Source organism: Cucurbita pepo, chromosome LG10, assembly GCF_002806865.2.
Source record: "Cucurbita pepo subsp. pepo cultivar mu-cu-16 chromosome LG10, ASM280686v2, whole genome shotgun sequence".
Taxonomy (NCBI): Eukaryota; Viridiplantae; Streptophyta; class Magnoliopsida; order Cucurbitales; family Cucurbitaceae; genus Cucurbita; species Cucurbita pepo.
The window spans coordinates 8599332-8609896 of record NC_036647.1 but is presented as its reverse complement, the minus strand read 5'-3'; positions in this window follow the sequence as shown (position 1 = coordinate 8609896).

The following is a 10565-nucleotide window of genomic DNA, read 5'->3' as shown; positions in this document are numbered from 1 at the left end:
AAGTGCTATTTTTTTTTAGCTCTTATCTCATTTCTCACAAGCGGGCCAAACATGTTTTATTAGATTATCATTTCCTTAGGAAACTTGTTATCACAGGCAAACTTCGCACATAATATGTACCTTCCCATCTCTAAGTTACTGACATCTTATCAAAAAGTGTTTCTCCACCTTTCTTTGAATTTTTCGGATCCAAGTTTTACGTTCGTTCAGATTCGACACTTAGCTTGCTGGGGTGTTTTGGATATTTAACGTTTCATTAGGGTTTACATAGGTAACATATATGAACCTTTATTAAGATATTTGGCTTTCATTACCGTTTACCATCGATATCATATTTGCCCTTTTATTATAGGCCAATATATTGTATTCATTTATTTCTCCTCCAATATCCTTTGTAATTTATTTTATTATGTATACTGTATATTATCATTTTTACTTCAATTCATAATTATAAATTATCGAGTTGAGGAAGTTTTGGTTATTGAGAATTGTTGGGAGGGAGTTCCACATTGGGTAATTAAGGGGATGATCATGAATTTATAAGTAAGGAATGCTAGCTCCATTGATGCGAGACCCTTTATGAAATTGAAAGCAAAATCACGAGAGCTTATGCTCAAAGTAGACAATATCATACCATTGTGGAGATTTGTGATTTCTAATATGGTATCATTAAGATTCATGCCATGAATTAATAAAAGTGTATTTTGTTAAAGAACTTTGGAGAAAAGACCAGCCTTTCATGATTACTAATATTGGTTAGCGCTAAGTATGAAAATTGAAGAGAAATGACGAACAAAACAAGAATGCACACAGGTAATCTTTATTTTATTATCATATTATATTTGAAAGATACTGATAATGCGACATAGCTCCCGTGATCGAACTAGGCATCGTGCCAGAGGTTGACACGGTCAAATGATACGAGTTCCCTAAACTGATCATCCTCCTGTAGCACAAAACCCACATTATAGCCTTTCATATTTTTAAAAGGTGGAAAAAAAAAATACTCTTACACTTAATTTGGTATAGAGACGCTTAAAGATTTATTTAAAGTTACTTTTTAAATACTATTTAAAGTTAAGATATTTTCGGAGTATGAGAGTAATTTTTAGAATTTTTTTTTTTTTGAAAATTTAAAATATTTTATAAATAAATTTAAAAAATTTATCAATATTTATAGGTATTTTTAATAATTTAGTAAATTATAAATTTTTGGTTTTTCTTTGAAGATGGGTCGGTTCCTCATCCAAATTATTTATCTTTTTTAATTTTAAATATTTTTATTTTGTCCCCAACCTCTAAATTTTTATTAATTTTAGTCTTTATATATAATCTAAATATATCTAAAATTTAATTTATGCTTAAATTTCTTTTATTTAATCTTTATAAAATTTTATTCAAGGTCGTAGTCCGATTGTTTCCATTACATTCAAAATGTTTATGAATAAACGTGTTTAGCATAAATCAAAAAGTTATTCATAAAAGATTATAAAGCATTGTTCGGTAAAAAAAATTAAAATAAAAAATAAAAATAAAAATCAAGTATATATTCTAAATTATCAAATTATGTTTTTGAATTTAGTATTCATCCACACAAATAAAAATAAAAATATTTCGATTGCCATATAATACCTACCTAACTAAGGTAGCGTTTATTCATATTGAAATACTACTATGTGCCATCGTATTCTTAGTCTCGTAAAGTTGAAAAAGATATAAAATAAATGCAGATAAAATACTAACTTAATTAACATCCATACTAATGAAATATACATATTAACAATATTTTTGAGGTACCTTGTAATAGTAGGATGTATAGACATTCACCTCAGACACTATTCCATGAGCTTCATCAAAATCGTAACGATCCTAAATTTCTACTTCATACTTCTTAGCATTTGTTTCAGAGAGCATAGTAGCTTTTTGGTCATTAAGAGGAGGGAATTGGTCATGGTGCGATATATTGAACATTAAGAGCTTATCAGATAGTGATTAAAGAGGAAAAACACATACACATGTAGAAACAAGGGTTCCCTCAAGTATACGAACCAAAAAGGGCAAGGTGAAAAGGTTTTCCCTAAGTTTAACGTAGTTGTTGATAACACTTCAAAAGTAGAGTTATATAAGTCTTTTTGTAGTTAATTATGAACTCATACAAACCATTTTCTCATTATTTGCTCCATTTGTTCTAATTAGTAAGCATGAAATAGTTTATTGTGGTTCAACATGAAAGGAATATCAAGTTGCATAAATCGAGCCTAATTGTACATTTAATTGAACTTATTTGACAAAATTTCAGAACTTTTATGTTGGAACATGATGCTGTAGCAAATCTCGGAACAAAACTGTGACAGATCTGGAAAAAATTGTTGACCCTAATGTTGAAGCAAGTCGGAAAGTAAATTTTCGGGGATGACATGGAAATTTTAATCCACATCAGCAATCCAAATGGGTCAGTGACCACCCAATTAGAAACATCTTGGGTGGACAATTTATTCCTTTTCCGCTCTAGATGGGAAGCAATGCACAATAAAAAAAGAAAAATGGTCACAAAAGAAAGGAGAGCCACATTTTAGAAAAGAAGAAAATAGACCGCAGCACACTATACTACTGTGAATTGGTGTGAAACGAGAGAAGAAGAAAAAAAACTCTAATCTAGCATCTATTGACAACAGAAGAAAAAGAAGATCAAGAAGGATAGATGAGGGCGAAGAGGTGAACGTGAGAGCGCAAAGAAATGGAACTTCCATTGAAGGGCAGCAACAAAGCTTGATAACTCTAATCCTTTATTCTTTTTTCTTATTCTATCAATTTTACATGATTGAGTTGTGGGTTCTTCTATTTAATTCAATTCATGTGGAGAACTAAACTTTATAGGAGAGGTGAGAAAATTTTATATAGTTTAAGTATGTTTACGGTCTGATTTTAGTATATTAGAGAGTTGTTGTTAATGATTTACATGTGTGTTTAATTAACTACTTTACCTACATAGTTGTTCTCTTATTCGGAAGAAGAGAAGGAGCAATGAAATTCTCTTTAATACTCTAGTTCCATTTCAAGGATACTTGAAGGTAATACAAGGGTATAGAATAATTCTCATACTAGAGCCTTGTAATTAGAAATTAAACAACGATTATGGAAGTAATCACTATGCATGACCCTCATAAGTGTGATTGAGAATCTACTAAACGAAACTAAAATCTACCACATAATTCAACAACTTATCTATTTAATCTCTCTTAGCTCAACCTTCTTCATTATTGTTGATTTTCTCATTGTTTTTCTGTTTTCAGCAAACACTGGTACTCGCATTAACTTTGTTTAATTAGTTGAAAATCACCCAACTCATTTGAATGTTACCAAAAAAACTCACTTAATTTCTAATAAAAAAAGAGTAATAAAAAAAATAAGTTCTAAGTGGAATCGATAATTTACTTATTACTTGTTACTTGTGATAGTGTATACTTGCACTTATTCTTATTCTTGTGAATTTTACATCATTTTATTGTATGCATCCATAAGCCATCAGTTGCGTGAGTTAGAAAGATGTCGTTCGACTCACTAATACCCCATAGCTTAAGTAATTCCCATGAGTTAGATATTCAAAGAAGTTTCCGGGCCTGTTTTATAATAGTGCTCATATCAATGATAGGAGGCTAATCATAGAGAAAAAGGACAACAAGATTAACCTTTAAGCCAACTTGATATCCCTATAAAGTGAGCGTGAAAACAAGCTCTCAGATTACGAGTCTTCGTTTAACAAAAATATCCCCTTTGTAACGACTCGAAAATAAATAAATAAATAAATAAATAAACTCAGTCACCAGAAAACTCGCGAGTTTTCCGGCGACCGCCGAGTTTCGCGGATCCCACCCGAAACGACAGCCACACCTCGCTCAGCCTTCAGCCCACGACTCCCAGAACCTATCAGAATACCGGCAAACAGAGAAAAGAAAGAAAATATGAGAGAGAGAGAGATTTTGGATAAACGCCAGCGAGTTTCCAATTTCTCCGACGAGTCCCAAACCAACCGAAAATTGACAACAAACGATCAGTTACCACCACGAGAAGGATCCCTAATGAAAGCACAATAACTCAAGGTACGTTTTGTGCCTTTTTGTAAGCGTCGTTGTCGGTAACCGAGGTAAAAAAATTGGATTTTCCTAAACGTTCTTAGATCTAGGGTTTTAGGAACTTTTAGGCCGTAAAACTTCGAGGAAGAAAAGAAGGACGACAAACAAAGAGGAAAAGGAAGAAAGAGGACCGAAATCGACAACGGAAACACTGCGGGAGGGAGAGAGAAGACGTGCCAAAAAATCGGCCGAAGTCGGGTAAGGAAGACGAGATCCACGGATCCTAGTCAACCCGAACCCAAAACCCGAGAGAGCCAGCCCAATTCTTTCCCTCGGTCTCTGCCTTCGGCCCAGCCCAACTACAGCGGCCAAAACCTCAAACCAGCCCAGAAGTTACGGTTCAGCTGAACCAACCTAAGACCACACCCACGGTCCAATCGAACCGCCCTGCAACCCAAACAATTGCGGCCCAACCCAGTAGGCCGAGGCTGAACATTAATCTGGCCCAGTAGCCTTCTGCAGCCCGTGACCCGAACCGGACTGTGACCCAGGCCTCGACCCGATGCTACCGCACGACGTGGCTCGTTTTGCTGCTACCACGTGTCACACAGCGGCACAGACGGTCCCTCGGCTCGGCTCAGGCTCCCTCCGGTGACGCAACGGCGGCTCCCAGCGGCTGTTCGGCTCGGCTCACCTATTTTCAACCCGGTTTCCACTATTTCGAGCCTCCCGGATTTGTTTTCGGCCCTGATTAAGGTATCCGAGGCCGTTTTAGAGCCATATTTCACATTTATTGAATTACTAGTAAATTAATTGTGAAATACTAACGAAAGATGGCAAACGGTGTGATAGGAAACAAATCCCCGCAACGTAAAAAGCAGCTCTCATGGAACGGGAGCTTACGTTTAGCCAATTAGGGAATACTTCGGCTAAGGCCAACCAAGTAAGTGGTCTTACTATAGAATAGGCTAAAGATTGTTTGAATTATGATGATGTGTGAGTATGACGTTGTGTTTTGATGTCTATTAAATGTACGCTATTTATGTTTCGATACATGACATACATGTTATATTTGATGCATGACGTACATGTTATATTTGATGCATGACGTACATGTTATATTTGATGCACTTAATCGCTTCTATGATGAGTATGATGTATGCATGACGATGTTATTAACATGAAGATGTTTTTCATGTTGAACATGCCTTATGATGTTGTTTGCCGTATTGCATCATGTCGTTAGATCGACATAGGACACAACCCTAAGAGTATGAAAATGATATTAATGTAAATATCCACAAGCACGTGTTACATAGTGTAACCAAGAGATGAGACTAGAGGGTTGTGTTAAGAAGAGATGTATAATTGGACTTAGAGGGACCTCATGCATATTGTATGTGCATAAGCATAGGGCTACTTCCCCTAGAGATGATGAGTGCAGATGCGTACCCTATGATGAGCGCGGACGCACACAGGTGCGGATGCACACAGATGAGGGTGTTCATGAGGTGCATGATACTATGGGGTTCCGCTGACCTCTAGACATCGCTATAGATTAGCTTGACCAGAGGGTCCAGGGGGTGTGCGAGCGCCCTGGGGATTCACACTCGAACGTGTGAGTCGTGTGTAGGGAAGTACTACACATCCAATTTGTCCGAGACTGGAGGCCACCCTTAAGATGATTAGAGATAGGTCCCTAATTCATGATTGCATGCGTTTGCATTAGCATGACCCCTATATTGGGGTCACTTACTGAGTATTTCTTCAAAATACTCAGGCCGTGTGCCATATCATTTTTCAGGTAAAGGCAAGGCTCCCATGTACGGTTGACGATGGCATCGTGATCAGAGACTGTGGCGCGTGCATAGGATAGTTGCATATTTAAAATTCCTAGACTTTGTTAGGATAGGGTGATTGCATTTCATTTACTTAAATTATTTAATTTGTAATTGTTTTTATCTTATTTTAAACTTTAGTATGATGTTTGAAACACGTAAGTCCGGCGGTGTTTTCTAATGTTCTAACGTGTTCTGAAGGTTTAAATTTTTCCGCTAATAAAGATGAGCATGAGATGTTAGTGGCGACTCTAGATATGTGGAAATTTAGGGTCGTTACACCCTTGTACACTTAATGTTATAAAATGTGGTTTAGTAAACCATTTGAAACAAGGAACAATTTGTAGTTGGTATAGGCTTGTTCAGAGACATAAAGTTATAAGTTCCCTCGCTCTGACAATGTAGTAGGTTTGTTAAAATATTTCGTGTTGGACTCAGTCAATTCATGCGAGCACAACTCGCACTCACAAAAAATCTGTGAGAAGAGCTTTCGAAAGTTACGGAAATTGGTGGCCTCAACCATAGTATAAAGAGTACTAAGGAAACTAAGAAAGTAAGCATCTTACCTTATATTTACGAAAGAAACATGAGATTGTTTGTCTCGTCCTTAAGTTTGATGACTTGACTCAAGTCGTAGAATACAAGTCCTTACAAGTAGACGATTGCCAAAGTTACGAGAAAAGACCAATCTGAATTTTTGCCCGGAAAGTAGAGATCTTTTATACTAGGAAAATGGTCTTTACAAAATCATTGAGCGGAAGAGGTGAGGAAAATTGTAATAACCCAAGATTAAGACACTTTCGAGTACAAAAGTTCATTTTAGATGTATATAATGTAATAACCCAAAAATTAGAAATAATAAAAAAGAGGGGAAGGAAAATTGTCCCACATTGCTTAACTTACAAATAGGGGGTTGGCCTCCTAGAAGGGAGGTCACTCACTTCATTTTATGATCCAACTTGAACGGTTGTTCATATACATCAGGTTACTTCCCCATATATGATGATAAGTATAGACGCGTACACTTCATCATCATGCCTTGCATGACACTTAGGGGTCTGCTAACCTCAGGATGTCACAACGAATAGTTAGCTCGACTATGATGGGTCCAAGGGGGTGCGAACCCCCTGGGGATCCATTTTTGCATGTGCGAGTCGTGTGTAGGGAAGTACTACACATCCAATTTTGTCTGGAGAGGAGACCACCCTTACGATGGTTTTGACGATAGATCCCTAATCATGAGTTGCATGTATTTGCATTCCCTAACCTTAATAGTGGGGTCACTTTATGAGTATTTTTTAAAATACTCAAGTCGTATACTACTTTTGTTATCATTGTATGACTGACATGTGCATAGGATAGTGGTATTTCATTTTCTTAAGACTTAGGTTAGTAAAGGGAGTTTGTTTTATAATAAAGTTTTAAATATTCATGACCTTAATAGTGGGGTCACTTTATGAGTATTTTTTAAAATACTCCAGTCGTATACTACTTTTGTTATCATTGTATGACTGACATGTGCATAAGATAGTGGTATTTCATTTTCTTAAGACTTAGGTTAGTAAAGGGAGTTTGTTTTATAATAAAGTTTTAAATATTGAATTCCGCATAAGAGCATAGGTTATGATGACAGTAACAAATTGTTCGAACTTTAGTAGAAATCTAAAATCGTTACAAACTTTTTTGAATTTTTCACTATTTTCTTTTATATTTATCTTATGTTTTTTTTATTTCACACCAATTTCAAAAGTTTGAGTTTAAAAGAAAAAATTAGATATTTAATACTCGTCACAACTTAGGTGTTACACCATTAGTAATGTCAATTGATTTATTTAAATCGACACGAGTAGCTATTCAACGTAGCCTACTTAATTATTACTTTTATGACAAGTATGATATGAATTATCCCGTTTAAAAGTATTTAATTTCCTTGAAATTAAAAAATAATAATAATAAATGACGAACAATACCAGAAGACACATAGGTAATCTTTATTTTATTCTCATATTATATTTCATAGATATTGATAATGCAACACGTGCATCATCTAAAGTAGGTAAAGCTAGCTTCTGTCATCGAACTACGCGTCGGGCCAAAGGTCGACAAGGTTAAACGATACGAGTTCTCTAGATTGATCATCCTTTTGTAGCACAATAGCCACATAAAGCCTTTCATATTTTTTAGAATGTGGCGCCACTACATTCTCCACCAACTTCAAACAAAGTCGATATTTCTTTCCTACTCCATCCACCACTTTATACTCCACGATTACCACACCATTAAACCTTCTTTGTACCCCAAGACCGTGTGGTGCATGGTCGAATGCAAACTTTCCCATTGCTTCAAAGTATGGATCGCTTCCAGCATCCAAAATCGGCTCCCATTGTTCTTTAGCGGGGACTGCTGGTATACTCATCGTCTCTTTTGTTTGCTCGATCCAATATGGTCGTTCGATATTTATAGAGTCGTGTTGAACCCTCGAAATGGATGTCAAGGAATTTGATACTAAAAAAGTTCAATAGTAGAACATGATACCGTGGAATCTTCCCATCTTTTCCTATCTTTTTTTAGAAATAGATTACTATATAGAACATGTCTAAGTGTAGGATATGGGTCTGATATCATGTTGGATGAACACGGTTGGATGATGGAAGTCCCACGTCGGCTAATTTAGGGAATGATCATGGGTTTATAAGTGAGGAATACTAACTCCATTGTTATGAGGTCTTTTGGGGAAGCCCAAAGCAAAGCCACGAGAGCTTATGCTCAAAGTGGACAATACCATACCATTGTGGAGAGTCGTGTTCGTCTAACATGGTATCAGAGTCATGCCCTAAACTTAATCGTGCCAATAGATTGGTAAATCCTCAAATATCGAACTAAGAACTCCAAAAGAAAAGGAGCCAAGCCTCCTCGAAGGCAGTAAAAAATGACTAAGACTCCAAAGGAGTTGAGCCTCGATTGCGCACTTTGTTCGAGGGGAGGTGTTGGATGATATACCAAATACTAACTTGATTGGTACGAACAGTTTTGGACTATTAATCAAAGTTTTTAAAATTCAAAAGTATTTTTTAAATACTATTAAAAGGATGTTTTTTAGGGATATTTTAGATTTATTTTTTTTTAGTTTTATAAATATTACTGAAACTTTTAAACGTTTAGGGTATTTTTTTAGATACACAATTTATGGATATTTTTATTAAGTTATAATAATGCGTAAAGATCGACCAGGTAAATGTTATTTAACCGATAAAGTATAAATATTTTAATTTATGCTTAAATTTCTTTTACCTAATCTTTATAAAATTTTATTTAAGATAAGTTTAAGCACAAACCTAATTCAATTGTTACTATTACGTTCAAAATGTTTAGCATAAAATGAAAAGTTATTCATAAAAGATTATAAAGCTCTGTTCCATAGAATATAGTTGTTAGTAGTTCATTCTTTAAGTCAAATTAATATTTTTCACGTGTGACCGAAAGAATTTAGGAATACGTCGAAACAAATTAAATATATATTCTAGATTATCAATTTAAAATTTTGAATTATGTAGGGAACAACAAGAATAAAAATATACAAATATTTTGTTGGTTGTATAATACATGCATTCCACGTTACCCTACGAATAATATTTTAAATCTATTCAAACATCTTTAGCGATATCAGCTAGTAGTAGCGTTTAGTCATATTGGAATACTACTTTGTGTCATATGTATTCTTATTATCTTAAGTAAAGTTGTAAATGATACCAAAGAAATTGTGAGATCTCACGTCAATTGGAGAGATGAATGAGTGACAGTGATGACGCTAGCCTCGAAGGAGATGGATTGTGAGATCCACATGGTTAGAGAAGGGAACGAAACATTCTCTATAAGGGTGTGGAAACCTCTACCTAGTAAACGTGTTTTAAAACTTTTAGGGAAACCCCGAAAGGAAAAACCCAAAGAGGACAATATCTGCTAGCGGTGGGTTTGGGCTGTTACAAATAGTATTAGAGTCAGACATCGAGAGGTGTGGCCAGCGAGGATGTTGGGTCCCAAAGGGACTGATTGTGTGATCCCAAATCGATTGGAGAGAGGAACGAGTGCCAGCGAGGACGCTGGCCCCGAATGGGAGTGGATTGTGAGATCCCACATTGGTTGGAGAGAGGAACTAAGCATTCTGCATAAGGGTGTGAAAATTAGCTCTCGACTTGATTTGAGAGTGGGTTATTCAACGATTCGCCCCACTCCACTACAAGGTTTTGTTTGTTCTCCTCTTCCATTCTATACTTTTCTTCAAGAATTAGACGTAAGTTCTTAATATGGTAGAATACCTCCGTGTAGGTTGCTACGAGCTTCGAGTCACAAGTCAAGCTAATCTCAAAAATAGGATAGAACGCCGGTTAAGGCCAACCAAGTAAGTGATCTTACTATCGACATGGTTATAATTTAATGATTTGTGTTGACACGTGCCCCGTGGTTCTGCATGTGTCATATATTTGATATGTGTGAATTGTTTAGGAATGAATCTGACCATGCTCACTCCATTCTTCCCTTCCATTCTATACTTTCTTCAAGAATTAGATGTAAGTTCTTATATGGTAGAATACCTCCGTGTAGGTTGCTATGAATTTCGAGTCACAAGTCAAGCCAATCTCAAAAATAGGATAGA